This window comes from Pteropus alecto, unplaced genomic scaffold (assembly GCF_000325575.1).
Source record: "Pteropus alecto unplaced genomic scaffold, ASM32557v1 scaffold97, whole genome shotgun sequence".
NCBI classification, from domain to species: domain Eukaryota; kingdom Metazoa; phylum Chordata; class Mammalia; order Chiroptera; family Pteropodidae; genus Pteropus; species Pteropus alecto.
The window spans coordinates 4914180-4927520 of NW_006439713.1; positions in this window are offsets into that span (position 1 = coordinate 4914180).

Below are 13341 nucleotides of genomic sequence, written 5' to 3' on the forward strand. Positions count from 1 at the left end.
GGGAGGGCCCGGGGGTGCAAAACACCGCATGAGGGTTTCTCAGTTGTTTGCAGTGAGATGAGATAATAACCCCTTCCCCTGGCTCCCCTACGAAACCCGCACTAAAATCTGTACAATCGCTAACGCTGGGAATGTTTGCAGGGAAGCGGCACGGAGTCCGACATCTGGGCTGGCGCAGCAGGGCACGTGCGCAGCGTGCGGGGCTCGGGAGCAGATGGACAGGGAGACAGTTGATTTCTGGGTTCCACGAGGAAGAAAACTCCATTTGGGCTAAAATGATGAAAGGAAGGCCCCAATCTCTTACTGTAAACGTCAAAGACCGCTGGCGAGGTCTGAGTGAGGGAGGACGTGCCAGGAGTGTGCGTGCGAACACCCAGCTCAGGAGCACAGTGGGGGTTGTTGGAGAAAAAGAAAGGATGTCCGTCTCCCCAGAAGATCCTCGCTCTTGAAAAAGCTGAAGGCAAGGGTGGGCTGGGGAGGGACAGGAAAGCTCTCACTTAGAACAGTCCCACTGCAGATGGGCAGGCTCAGCAAGGCTCAGAGACAAGGCTCTCAACTAAGCAATATCAAGCTGTCTCCAGCTCTGGGCTCGTTTACCTGCCGGTCCTTCTACCTAAAATGCTCTCTCCCTAAATCTTCAAATGGCTTGGTGCTTCTGCTCACATGTCAACTCCTCGGAGAGCCCCTTCTTTCCTAACTGGAAAGATCTGGAAGTGGCAGACAAGTGGCAATTATTAGCTAAAAATACGTGCTAACACACAGAACAAAAATCTTACAAGCCAGGCTGCAAGTCATCATCCCACTCGACTTCTCATCAAAGCGGCTTCATCATATCACTGCAGAGGAACAAACTGAAATCCGAGGGTAACCACACGTGTGCAGAACAAGGTAAGACATCAGCCAGCTTTCCGTGGAGTCAACAAATTCAGAGAGAAACCACATTCAGTGTCCAGAATGCAGCTGCCCATAGCCTCAGCCATCTTCCCAAACCCTCCAGCAACTGAAGATCTAAATAGTGAATGGAAATTATTAACATCCCACCATCCAAAATAAATGCCAAGGGGAGGATTCAAACAGTGCACAGGAACACAGGAAAAAGGGAAATACCACCCATATTCCTTTTAAGCAATCAAGATTACAAACATTTCCATCATCTGCAAATGTTTAGCCACGCCCCTTTTACTCTGTCCATCACTCCACCCCCAGATAACTACTGTATGCTTTCACGTATAAAAAACTCTAGGAAATATAAACAGGGATAATTATATTTTGCCAATTCTTATCTCTATGCCTTTTATTTCTTTTTCCTGCCTTATTGCAATGTCTGCAAACCTCCAGAATGGTGTGGAATAGAAGTGTTGGACGTGAGTATCCCAGCCTTGTTCTCAATCTTAGGGGACACGACTCAATTTTTCTACCATTTGCTATGATGTTAGCTATAGTCAAGTGTATTTTAGAGACGATATGAATGATGTAGTTCATGAATTCCTGACAATTTTATAACATCTTTCTGTTGCCTCGTCATTTGAATGATTACTTAGCTGGCTATGGAGAAGTGGGTCATATAGTGTCCCTCCAACAAAGTCCTCAATATATATTGTTCCGTTTTCTTCTTTCACACAAAATTGCTAAGGAGAAATCTGAAGTTAGACTAATTTTTCTTTAGCAGGTAACATTTCTGCCATATTATCTTTAACCTTGCCTTTCAGTAATTCCACTCAGAGTTTATAATTCTTTATTACTTTTGTCCAAAATGAAAAACTCTTTTGATGTACAAATTTATGTCCTCCTTCGCTTCAAAAATTCTGGTTTTTATTATGCCTTTTAATTATTTTTCTATTCAATTTGTTCTATGATATTATTTAGGTCTACAAGATTCGGTGTGCACTGGATATTTGGGTTGTCTGTCCTCTGCATTGAGCATTGCTTTTCCTCAGATGGAAATGTTTATTATCTTGAACTCAGTGATGCTCTCACAGATGTGCGTGTGTGTGTGTACGTAAACTAATCAAATCGTATACATACTTTAAGGTACTTCAATTATACCTCAATAGAATTGAAAAAAACCTACTTGAAAATATAATCTGTTTGAGAGATAAAATTAAAAATAACTCAGAAGTGGAGAAGTTATAGGATGAAAACCCAGCACTGAGTATTGAATCTAGTAAATATAAATACTACTCAAATAATGCAGAAATTCTAATTACAATATCATTGTCATAATTCCTAGGCAAGAGGGGACTATTTAATTAGTTTTAATTGACAATGATATAAAGTCACATAAATACTCCAGGACAAGCAATAAAATTGTGGAGGAGGGGAACAGGTGGTCCAACCGTACTAATTTTCTCATCTTTTACAGAAGAAAATAGAGATGGTTGTATTATTGAAATTTGAAAATTGATACACTGTGAAAAAATCAGCTTAAACGTATTATTCAAAATTATGAGGATAAATAATAGAACCCAGACTAAATGCCTTCTAAATTCAAAGGAGAAAAAGTTAAAAGGTACAACACAGAAAAACAGTAAATATTAAAAATACATCAAAAATTGCTTTCAGATAATGTAATTATTTATAACATAATCAGATAAATATAAGAAAAGGTAAAAAGTCTCATATGGATTTTTGAAAAATCTATTTGCTGATATATTAAAATAAAGTGACTCAGAAAAACCAAAAGTAAAAGTTACAAGCAAAAATTACATGTAAATACTATGTAAAATGATAGATAAATGATATAAAATGGTGATAAATAAAAGGAAAGCAAGGGAAGGTATACGATATTAATATCGGAGAAACCTGAAGTCATGAAGAACTCATTAAGTTATACACAAGGGTCACTATCATGTTGAATTTTATAATCCAAAATAAAATAAAATATCTCTCAGGAACTGGAGAAAAAGGAAAGAAACACATTTGATAGTAAGATATTTTAACTCACTTCTTTCAGCCCCTATCATCAAATAAGGCGAGAAAACAAAAAACAAGAACCAGATATAGATGATTCGAATAATAGGATGAACGAGATTGATCTTATATGTGTATGTCTGATTCTGTGTCTCAAAAAAAAAGAGAACATACTGTACACTGGGTTTTCAAAAACAAAGAAGACTTAACAAAATTTTGCAATACATTAGATCACTAAGAAAACCTCAATAAACCAAGAAGTGAAATAGAAACCACATTCTGAAGTTATAATAAAACTAAAAATAATAAAGTTGAAGCAAAAAAAAATATTAATACCCAACCTATCGGAAATGAAAAAAAAAAAAGTCCGTTTTTCCTTATTTCAAAGAGGAAATCAAACTAGAACAGCAGCCTATCTAGAAAATTACAATAATGAGGATATTATATATCAAATCTCATAGGATAGGGTCAAAGCTGAGGGCAAAGTAATAATTATATCTTTAAACACTTCGTGCAAAAACTAATCAAGCATTTTAAAGAAAAAATAGAAAAAAATTAATTAAAAACTTAAAATGTAAGAAAAAAAACAGAAGAATTGATAACAAATTCAATATTTAGGTTTTTTGAAAAACAAAGGAAAAAAACAGCTTGATTACTTTAAAAAGGGGGGATGGGAGAGCACAAACACATAAAATCAGGATTAAATAAGGGAAATAATTATAAGACAATACTTTAGGCAGATGCCAGTCATTGGTCTTCTGGGAAAGTATATCTTACCACAACTTACTGAAGAAAAGATGGAAAGCCTAACTCAGTAATTTGGGTTAAAATTGTACAAGCTGTCAATTTATTCCCCCACGAAAGCCTCATTCACAGATGGTTTGATGGGAATTCTTTCAAACTTTGAAAGAGCAGGGGCTTTCGAGGCTATTTTGACTATTCACGGGCATGGAGAAAGAAGATGCTGGTCATTTACCTTCTGTTCTCAGAAATAAAACTGAACTTCTGTGGTCCTAGGCTAGATAGGGGGACTGGAACCCTTTGCCATTCAGATTCCAGCAGGAGGCGCTAGAGAGAGATGAGCATCAGTAGCTGCATCCGGTTCCAACCTCCAGGTTCTTTTGGCAAGCTCTATACTAGCCTCTTGCACCTCCTTAGAGTCCCATCCAAGGCCAAGTGGCATCTCTCTAGCACTAGCTCCAAGGGGCCCCTCCTGCTCTGTTTCATCACTTCAGTCCTAGGCATGGAAGCTGCTTCCTAAACTCTGGGTTTTTCTTGATACCTTCTTCATTCTTCAATATCTGTGTAGCAGCTTCCTTTATTAAATCTCTCCGTTTGGCATATTTAGTATGGTTTCTGTTTTGCTAGCTAGACCCTGACTAATACAAACACTGATAGCAAAGCCAGTTAAAAATATCACTCACACACACACACACACACACACACACACACGAGGCCAATCTCAGTACCTCAGTTATAAATATTGAGGCAAATGCTTAATAAAATATTAACAAACAGGTCACGTAAAGTTAAATATACACCATAAATGAGTTTATTCTAAATAGATCTCAGAGGTCTTATAGGTTAAAAGAAAAAAATATATGATCACAAAAAGAGCCATTAAGACATTTGATATGCTTCCACTGCCTTTTCTCATTGGAAGAGGAAAACAAAGGAGTTAGAAAAAAGCTCTTTATGTTCGTATTTGCATAAAATAGCTCTAGAAAGACACTGATAACTTCAGTTGCCTCTGGGGAAGCAGAGCAGAGGACAAGGGTGTGAAGAAGGTATTTTATTATACCTTCTTATTATAGCCTTCTGTACCTTTTGAATTTTGAAGCATGAGAATGTATTAAATATTCAAAAACTAATAAATAAATTTAAGTTTAAAAATGAAAATGTTTTTAAAACTTGAAAAATACTTTAGTAAAATAGGATTTGATTAATATTTCTTTCTTTTCTTTTTTTTGATTAAAATTTCTTATAAATGATTGCTGATATTATGTACATGTATGGGCATGTACACACACTTTACATATAAAACAAGGATACCCACTTCTGTTACTAAACATTATTCTGAAAGTGTTGGACCCCTACCTTACACCACACACAAAAATTAACTCAAAATGGATAAAAACTTAAACATAAATTAACTGGGGAAAGATAAATTATTCAAGAAATGGTGTTGAAACATCTGGCCAACCATTTGGAAAATAAAGCTTGGATTTCAACCTTACTTCTGACACCAAAATAAATTTCGTATAGAGCAAAGATTCATTCTTAAAACTATAAAACCTAGAAGAAAAGGAACGAATACTTTTATAATCCTAGGGTAATGAAAGCCTCTATAACTAGAAAGAAAAAAAAAACCAAGATATTTAACTATATAATAAATTAGAATTTAAAGTTGGCAACAAAAAAAAACCATAAAAAATAAAAAAACATAAAGTAGAAAATAATTTTAACACATATATAAATGGGTTCTGACAAATCAGCAAGAATTTAAAAAACAACTGAAAAGAAAAACGGGGAAAGAAATGAATAGAAATGACCAATGAGAAAAAGAAATTCAAGAAATTCAAATGAAAACAGGATTTTTTTTCCAGCTACCAGTTTACCAAAGACGTAAGTAACTTTGTGGGATTCTCCCGCCAACAATGTGTCAGCTTAAGTCAGTACCATTTTGTAGACATTTGTTAATATGGATAACAATTTAACACATGCATAGCTTTGAGACTCAATAGTTTGAGGCCTTATCCAAAAGAAATACTTTCACGTTTGCAAAAATGTATGCGCAAGATATTCATTGTAGCATTGTCCCCCTTAGCAAAACTGGGGGAAAAAGAGAATAAAATAATGACTCAAGTGTGTAGAATTGGGGGAATGGTTAAATAAAGCAATCTAAATCCAGTAGACAGCTACTAACAGCTCTTACCGGCCTCTGCTTCGCCAAAACCATTGCTGTCTTCTGCCCTCATCTTATTCACCATCCCAACAGCCATGTCCCATCCTGGACCACTCCCTCCTCCTGGAACCTCTTCCTTAGGCCTGGGGACACCACAGTCACCTGGTCTTCTGCTCACTGCTTGCTCTGGTGCAGTCGCTCAGCTCTTCCCTCTCTGATCCAGGACACTGTCCTTGGCTTTCTTCCCACCTTGCCTGGCGAGTTCCTCCAGTCTATGATTTTTTAAATTTCTTTCATACTCTGTTCTCTCTCAAATCTGTATTTCCCCAGAGCTCCAGGCATATACAGTCTACTGCCTCCTTGATTTCTCTACTGGAAAGTACCACAGGCACCTCAAACAATGTGGCTCGATGAGAAGTACTGATTCCCAGCCCCGAGCTCCCTCGTTTCAGAAGCGCTATCGTCCACCTCTCCGTCCCTTGGTCCTAGAACAGAGGTGTCCTTCTTGCTTCTCTCTTATGATTATTCAGCAAAACACTGGGCAGACACTACCAGTTGTGCACCTGTTATCCTTTCTATTTACCATTTTTTCTTACTGACAAAACTCCAGTTTTGTTTGGGGATAGCAATGTGACCAGGTGAAGATACTTATATTTCCTAGCCTCCCCTACTGCTAGATTTGGGCCATTTAAATATAGATTAAAGTTGCTAGGGCTTCGAGGAAGTCATTTTTAGCAGATTTTTTATCAGTGCCTGGAACACAGATGTGATGCTGGAGGTGTGCCGCCACCTTGTAACCATGAGGCAGCATACATGAAATCGTTTTTATGCTTAAACCCTCCAACTATTCGCTTCAATATATTTACTGAGGTGCCCTCTTTCTAAGCCACAATTTCAAGTTTACTTGATCAGTTATCATTTGTTCAGAAGACCAATATTAGCCGTCCACATGTTACTGCATCCCAGGTCTGGCTTCTGGACCCCCTAAGGTGGAAATAAGCTGCAAACAGACTTATAGATGCACTCAAAGTTCGGCACCCATGGTGTTCTCACCTGTTCCCATAGTCCTCCTGAATGCTGGGCTGCCACGGAGCGATTCTTGAAAGGAAAAAAGAAAATTTATAAATTTAGGAGCTGTAGTGGTCCTCCAACAGTTGCCAGCACCTCTGATCCCCAGGCTGGAAAATGGAGAGTCGAGCACAGACGTGTGCGGGAGAAACCTCAGCCGTAACTGGTTATGCAGCTCACCAAGCGCACACCCAGGCACCGGCTGAGATCGGCTGCAGTGGTTTGTGTTTCCGAATGTCATTGCAGATAGGGCCCACCTGTGAAAACGCTTTTTGCTCTGAGCATTAGCACTGCTGGTGGGCGGGGGGGCGGGTGGGGGGCGGGGCTGCTCATTCTGTCCCTTGGACTTGATACAAGGGAACAAAAGAACCTTTAAAATAGATATTTCAACACATGCCAGTCACTGCCATTCGAGTTTTTTGCATTTCCACTGTTATTGCCTCTCTTTACTTTTTATCTCCAAAAGTATATCTTTTTCCTCCATGGACTAAATAAACAAGTCTGTGAAAGGTCGAATCCACAGCAAGGCAGCTGGGTGGGAAATGTACTTGCCAGGGGTCAAGCAATCTCTGTTTTGAGAGGTGCTTTGAATTCTGGAAACAGCCTGGGATGTTTCGGCCAGAGAAGAACATTCAGCAGCCCAGCTCCGTGCAGGACGCTCTGATGCAGGCACAAGTCTCAGCCGTGAGCCGAGAAGGTGCCTGTGGTGGCCGAGAGGCTGCAGGCAGGGAGAGCCAGCAGGGCGGTGTTCCATTCACTGGGACGTGGGCCCTTAGACCCCCGGCCAGTTCTGAGAAACCTCTCTCTCCTGAACCAGGGCGTTGGCTTTCACCTGACCTGGACTCTTCCAGAAGCAGCTATCCAGGGACATGATAAGCCAGTGCAAGTTAAGACCCTAGACAACATTGAAGTGACTTATTCGACATGTCATCTTTATGTCAAGGCACGAAGAAGATCACCCTGTTTCTCCCTGCTACGGGGCATGATGCGCGATGCTCTCTATAGTCTGCACGTGGTGTGAGGCGAGGGGAAGCCTCCCAGGATGGAGAAGTGTGTCCCTTCTGAGGTTGTGCTTCTGCCTGGCAGGGTCACCGAGTCTCGGGCTAGACGCTGGTAACGGCAGCTCCTGGCTGGGGCTCAGATTTCCCCCTCTGTGCACGAGCTCCCACACAGCAGCTCTGAAGTCCCCGCCAGCCCTTAACACCAGACATCTTCGGATGGCTCCAAACACTTTCTGTTTCATTATCCCGGGGCAAGGAGAGCAGCAGGAAGGGGTGGGTGCAGGGATCAGCTCCAGAGGCCCTTTGAGACACCATCATCTCCCCCTGTGAGTGGGAGATTTTCAAGCACCGAATCGCCAGGTCCAGACAGACATCCATGGTGGTCTTTGCGATAACCAAACTCTGCGGCTGGGCCAGGACTCTCTTGATCCCCAAATCTGTGAGGCCTGGAGGGAAATCTCAGAAATCTCCACACGCAATCTTGTAAGGGAACCACTGCCCCGACTGGCAATATTTAGGGCCCACTGGGGCCACGTGACCATGCCCAAGCACCAGGGGTGGGTAACGGGTGGGATGGGTGGCTGGTGGGCGGATGACGAGTCAGTGGGTAGGTTGGTGGTAAGTGAATGAGGGGCTGGAAGGTGAGAGGTAGATGAATAGGTGGGTGGGTGGTGGTCTATGGTAGGTGGATGGTGCATGGACAGGGTGTTGGTTGGAAAGGTGGGTGGGCAGATGGTGGGTGGTGGTAGGTGGACAGGTGAGTGGCTACTATAAAGAAGCCATCTTCATACTAGCTTTTGGAGAGAAATGACCAGTGTTTACAATGATTTGCAATGATGCCAACAAATCCTCTGGCTAAAGAGCAGTTCGAGAGACAAGTGACCCTGTCGGTTTAATGTTTTCCAGCTTGTGACTTCACTCGTCACAGCTGTCATGTGCCTTTCTTACCTTAGTGGATAATTCGTTCGTTCAACAGCTCCTTATTGGTTATCTAGCTTTTGTCAGGCACCATGCAACGTGTTGGTTCTATTTTTGTTTGTTTGTTTGTTTCAAATAAAAGGGAAATACTTACAGTCTAGAGTAAGCAGACAAAAAGCAAAAACACGAATGAATTTATAAGCATAAACTGGTCGAAGCTATGAAGAAAATGAGTGTCAAGTAGTGAGAGAGAATGACAGGTGAATCTCAGCTAGAAAGAGGTCAGGGAGATCGAAGCCAAGACCCACAGTCCAGCCAGCAAGGAGCCCGTCTGGAGAACAGCCAGAAAGGGCCTCCAGGCACAGGAAATAACCTGTGCAAAGGCCCTGAGTGGGCGAAGAGCCGGGGTTCAAGGGCAGACAGGAGGCTAGTGCGGCTGAAGCATGATGACCAGGCTGACCTTACAACCTAGGGAGCTGGGACAGCTCCAAATGAGGCCTGTTATCCCAATGTCTCTCTCAAAAGTGTCCCAGTTTCTGCAAGGTCACTCTGATGGTAAGAGGGAACCCTGAGAGGCAGGTTAGAAGGTAGGTGGCAGCTGACTGCTCAGCAGGTGGGCTCCTGATGTTTATGCTATGGAAACAGAGCGGCCACCGGCCACCGAGTGGGGCTTCTGTAACATTCTCAAGGTACCGTCGACCCTTGACGACAGCACCTGGGAAGTTCAAGACCACATATTCCCATCCATTCATAAATCACAATACACTTACTTATTGAGTATATCAGACATTACATTAAGCACTGGGGATTTAAAAATGAGAGAGAGGACATACATACGGCCAAGAAGCACATGAAAAGATGCTCAGCATCAGTACTCATTAGGGAAATGCCAATCAAGACCCTAATGAGATATCACAACACATCCAGCAGGAAAACAAGTGTTGGTGATGATGTGGAAAATTGGAGCCCTCATACATTGCAGGTGAGAATGTAAAGTAGTAAGCCCCTCAGGGAAACAATCTGGCAGGTGTTCAAAAAGCTAAACATAGAATTATCGTATGTATTGGTTTGCCGAGGCGCCACAACAAAGTACTACACGCTGTGCAGCTTAGACAACAGAAATGATCATTTCACGGGAGGCCAGAAGTTCACGATCAAGGTGTTAGCACGATTGGTACCTTCTGAAGGCTGTGAGGGAGAATCTGTTCCCAGCCTGTCTCCCAGTTTCTGGTAGTTCCAAGTATTCCTGGGTCATTTACAGATGGCCGTCTTCTACCAGGGTCTTCATATTGTCTTCCCCCTGTACGTGTCTGTCGCTGTGTCCCATTTCCCTATTTTTAAGGACACAGTTCTAGTGGATTAGGGTCCACCCTAAGGACCTCATTTCAACTCGATTATCTCTGTAAAACCCCTATTTCCAAGTAAAATTACATTCTGAGGTACTATCTTTTTCGGGGAACACAATTCAACTCGTTAGACCATGTGACCCAGCAATCCCACTTCTAGGTCTATATCCCAAAGAATGGAGAACAGGGACTCAAGTACATGCTTGGACACCAATATCCATAGCAGCACCATTCACAATAGCCAAAGAGTGGTAACAGTCCAAGTGTCCACCACCAAACAAACGGATACATCAATGCGGTCTACCACACATGAAATATTATTCAGCCACACGCACACATACAAAAGGAATTACATTCTAATGCACAGGGATGAACCTCGAAAACATTATGCGAAGTGAAATAGGTCAGTTACAAGAGGACAGGCGTTGTATGACTCCACTTACATGAAATATCTAAAATAGACAGATTCATGGAGACAGAATGTAGAACAGAGGTAACCAGGGACAGAGGGAGGCGGATAGGAAGCTCACGCTTAATGGTGCAGAGCTTCTGTTTGGGGCGATGACAAAGATATGGAGATGGATGGATGAACGTTTGCACAACGTGACAAGTATAATTAATGCCGCCAAATCGTGCATTTAAAAATGTTACAACAGTAAATTATATTTATAGGTACAATTTACATACATTATTACAAATATATATACATATGTATGTATGTATATGTATACATAAAATCTCCACTTTTTTTAATGGAAAGGTCTAGTCCCTGCTTTCCATGAGTCACAGTCAGCGATGGGAGTCCCAGGTCTGGGCAGGAGCAAGCGCCAGCTCCAAGAGACCGAGATGACACTTAGATCTTCTATCTCTGGTTTTCAAGTTTAAAATCACCACAAAACACTGATGCTCAACGAGCGCCTTCTACTTGGAATGCTCTCCACTGTGTGTCATTCACTGGATGGAGGTTGTGGTTACCGGTCCCCTCATCTTTCCTAAGGGGAGCTAAACCACAGGGAGGTCGTGGAACTTTTTAAGGCCACAGGAGTTCAGCGGCAGGCGGGGACTCTGGCCGGCCAGGGCTTTGGGACCCTTTCTGCCAGTGGAAGCTCAGCAGACCCATCACGGCAGTGGGTGGGGCAGAGAAGGTGGGGGCAGGGTGTCTCTCTGGCCAAGCGGGGAGGCGGGTGGAGAGCTCTGTCTCTCCCCGTTGTCATCCCGCCAGCCGGCTGTGTTCCAGCCCCTGCACAGAACATTCTGGGCTCTGTAGAGTTCACTCCAGGACCTCCAGTGCACGTTCTACCAGCGCTAAAGCCTGAAGGAGGCACGTCCAGGAACAGAAAGACCCGTGAGGAAGGACCAGTCCTGACTCCTCAGTGTCGCAGAGCTGATTCCTGAGGACCGACTGAAAGGTGCATGCCCAGAGAGGCCAGCTTCCCGCTCCAAGGTGGTGCTCAGGGGCATCTCGATCAAGGCTCTATTTTCAATCTTCTCATTTAGTTCAGCCCCATGTTGCCTCAGCAAATAGAGCTCTGGTGTGCAATTCCCCACGCTGCTGGGCGGATGAGCACAAGAAACCCACCAGAAGCCAAGGCCAAGGCCACACAGGGCCCGGGAGGCACGAGAGCAGAGAAACGGCTTCCCGGCCACCCCACTGAGCTCGAGGTCAGCGCCCCCCACCCCCACCCCGATGCCCAGCTCCGTCTTGTGTTTTGCACAAATTGGCAGATTATGTTTCTTCCATCTGCTTCATCGGCAAGGAAACAGAAGCCCCAATTAAGCTGAAGCTCCAGCCTTAGAAGTAAAAATAGCCCGTGACTCACTGGGGCCGAGACCAGACAGACCAGGTTCTGTCACTTGGGCCAGGCCGCTCCACGAAGCTGTCATTTCCTCCACCGACGAAGCGGCTCCACCACCCAGGGCAGGGCAGTGGTTTGGCAGCTGACGGGCTGGGACGTCCCCCCCTTCTTCCTGAAGTGTGTTGACCCTGGAAAAGGAAACCCTGAATCGGGAGGTAGTATTACCTGAAATCCTGGAAAGAGGGTGCAGCCTACTTGGTGTGGCTCGGAGGACACGGCCAGAGCCAGGTTAATTCCGCAGATAGGGGAGCTGGCTACCTAGGCTGAGAGGATGTGGGCCAGCTTCGCTGCCAAGTGGTGAGCTCCCCGTCACTGGAAAGTTTCAAGCTGAGGCTGCGTGAGATGAAGTAGCCGGGTGGGTCACAGGAGCAGAGCTGTCGGTGGTGGCAGGGAACCTGGGCTTGGGGTTCCGTTTTCTTGGAAGCAGATTTGGTATCTGCCCCTTGTACAGGCAGCGTGGGTGCCTACCCTTCCCGGCCTCGGTGCCCGCTTCTCCTGCAGGAAGGGTTAGGGGAGACGTGGGCCACCCCACCAGGCTGCTCTGTGCTCTGAACGCGCATCCCGAAGGCCATCCCAACACCAGAGTTCCAGAATTTCACATCATCAGTGAATAACTACATAACGAGGGTCAGACTCACTGCGGTTGTCATGGTTTTTTATTCTCCGGTTTTATTGAGATTTAATGGACATATCTTGCATTGTGTTAGTTTCAGGGGTACAACCTAATTTGATATATATGTGTGTGTTGCAAAATGATCACAATAAAGTTTCATCACCACAGTTACAATTTTTTTCTTGTGATGAGAACTTTTAAGGTCTATTCTCTCAGCAACTTTCAAATATACGAAACAGTACTCGTAACAGCGCGCAGTCGCCAAGCTGTCCATCACACCCCTGGGGCTCGTTTATCTTACAGCTGGAAGTTTTCTCCTTTCCGGCTCCTGACTACTGTTGGTATCTTGATCTCCAAGATGCTCGAGCGTGTTCACGCCTCTGCTCCCCTGTGCCAGCATCTGGCCCGGCCCCTCACCCCGCCTGGACCAGCGCAGTAGCTGGCTGCCTGCGTTCTGTCCACAGTCCCTCTGTCACGCTGTCCAGAGGGCTCCCTCTCAAACGCAGGGGAGGACAGGTCACTGCAAAGCGTTCCTCTTCGCTCCTGAATGCGTTCAGGCTCCCTCCCACGGCCCCTGCCTTCTATCTGCCATCACATCCCGTCTACCCCGCTGGTTCACACAACCACGGGTGTCCGGGTACCCCTCTGTCTGTCCACGCCTCAAACAGGCCAGGCCTTCCCACCTCGGGGCCTTTCTGGCTGTTTCCTTGGCCTGAAATGCCCA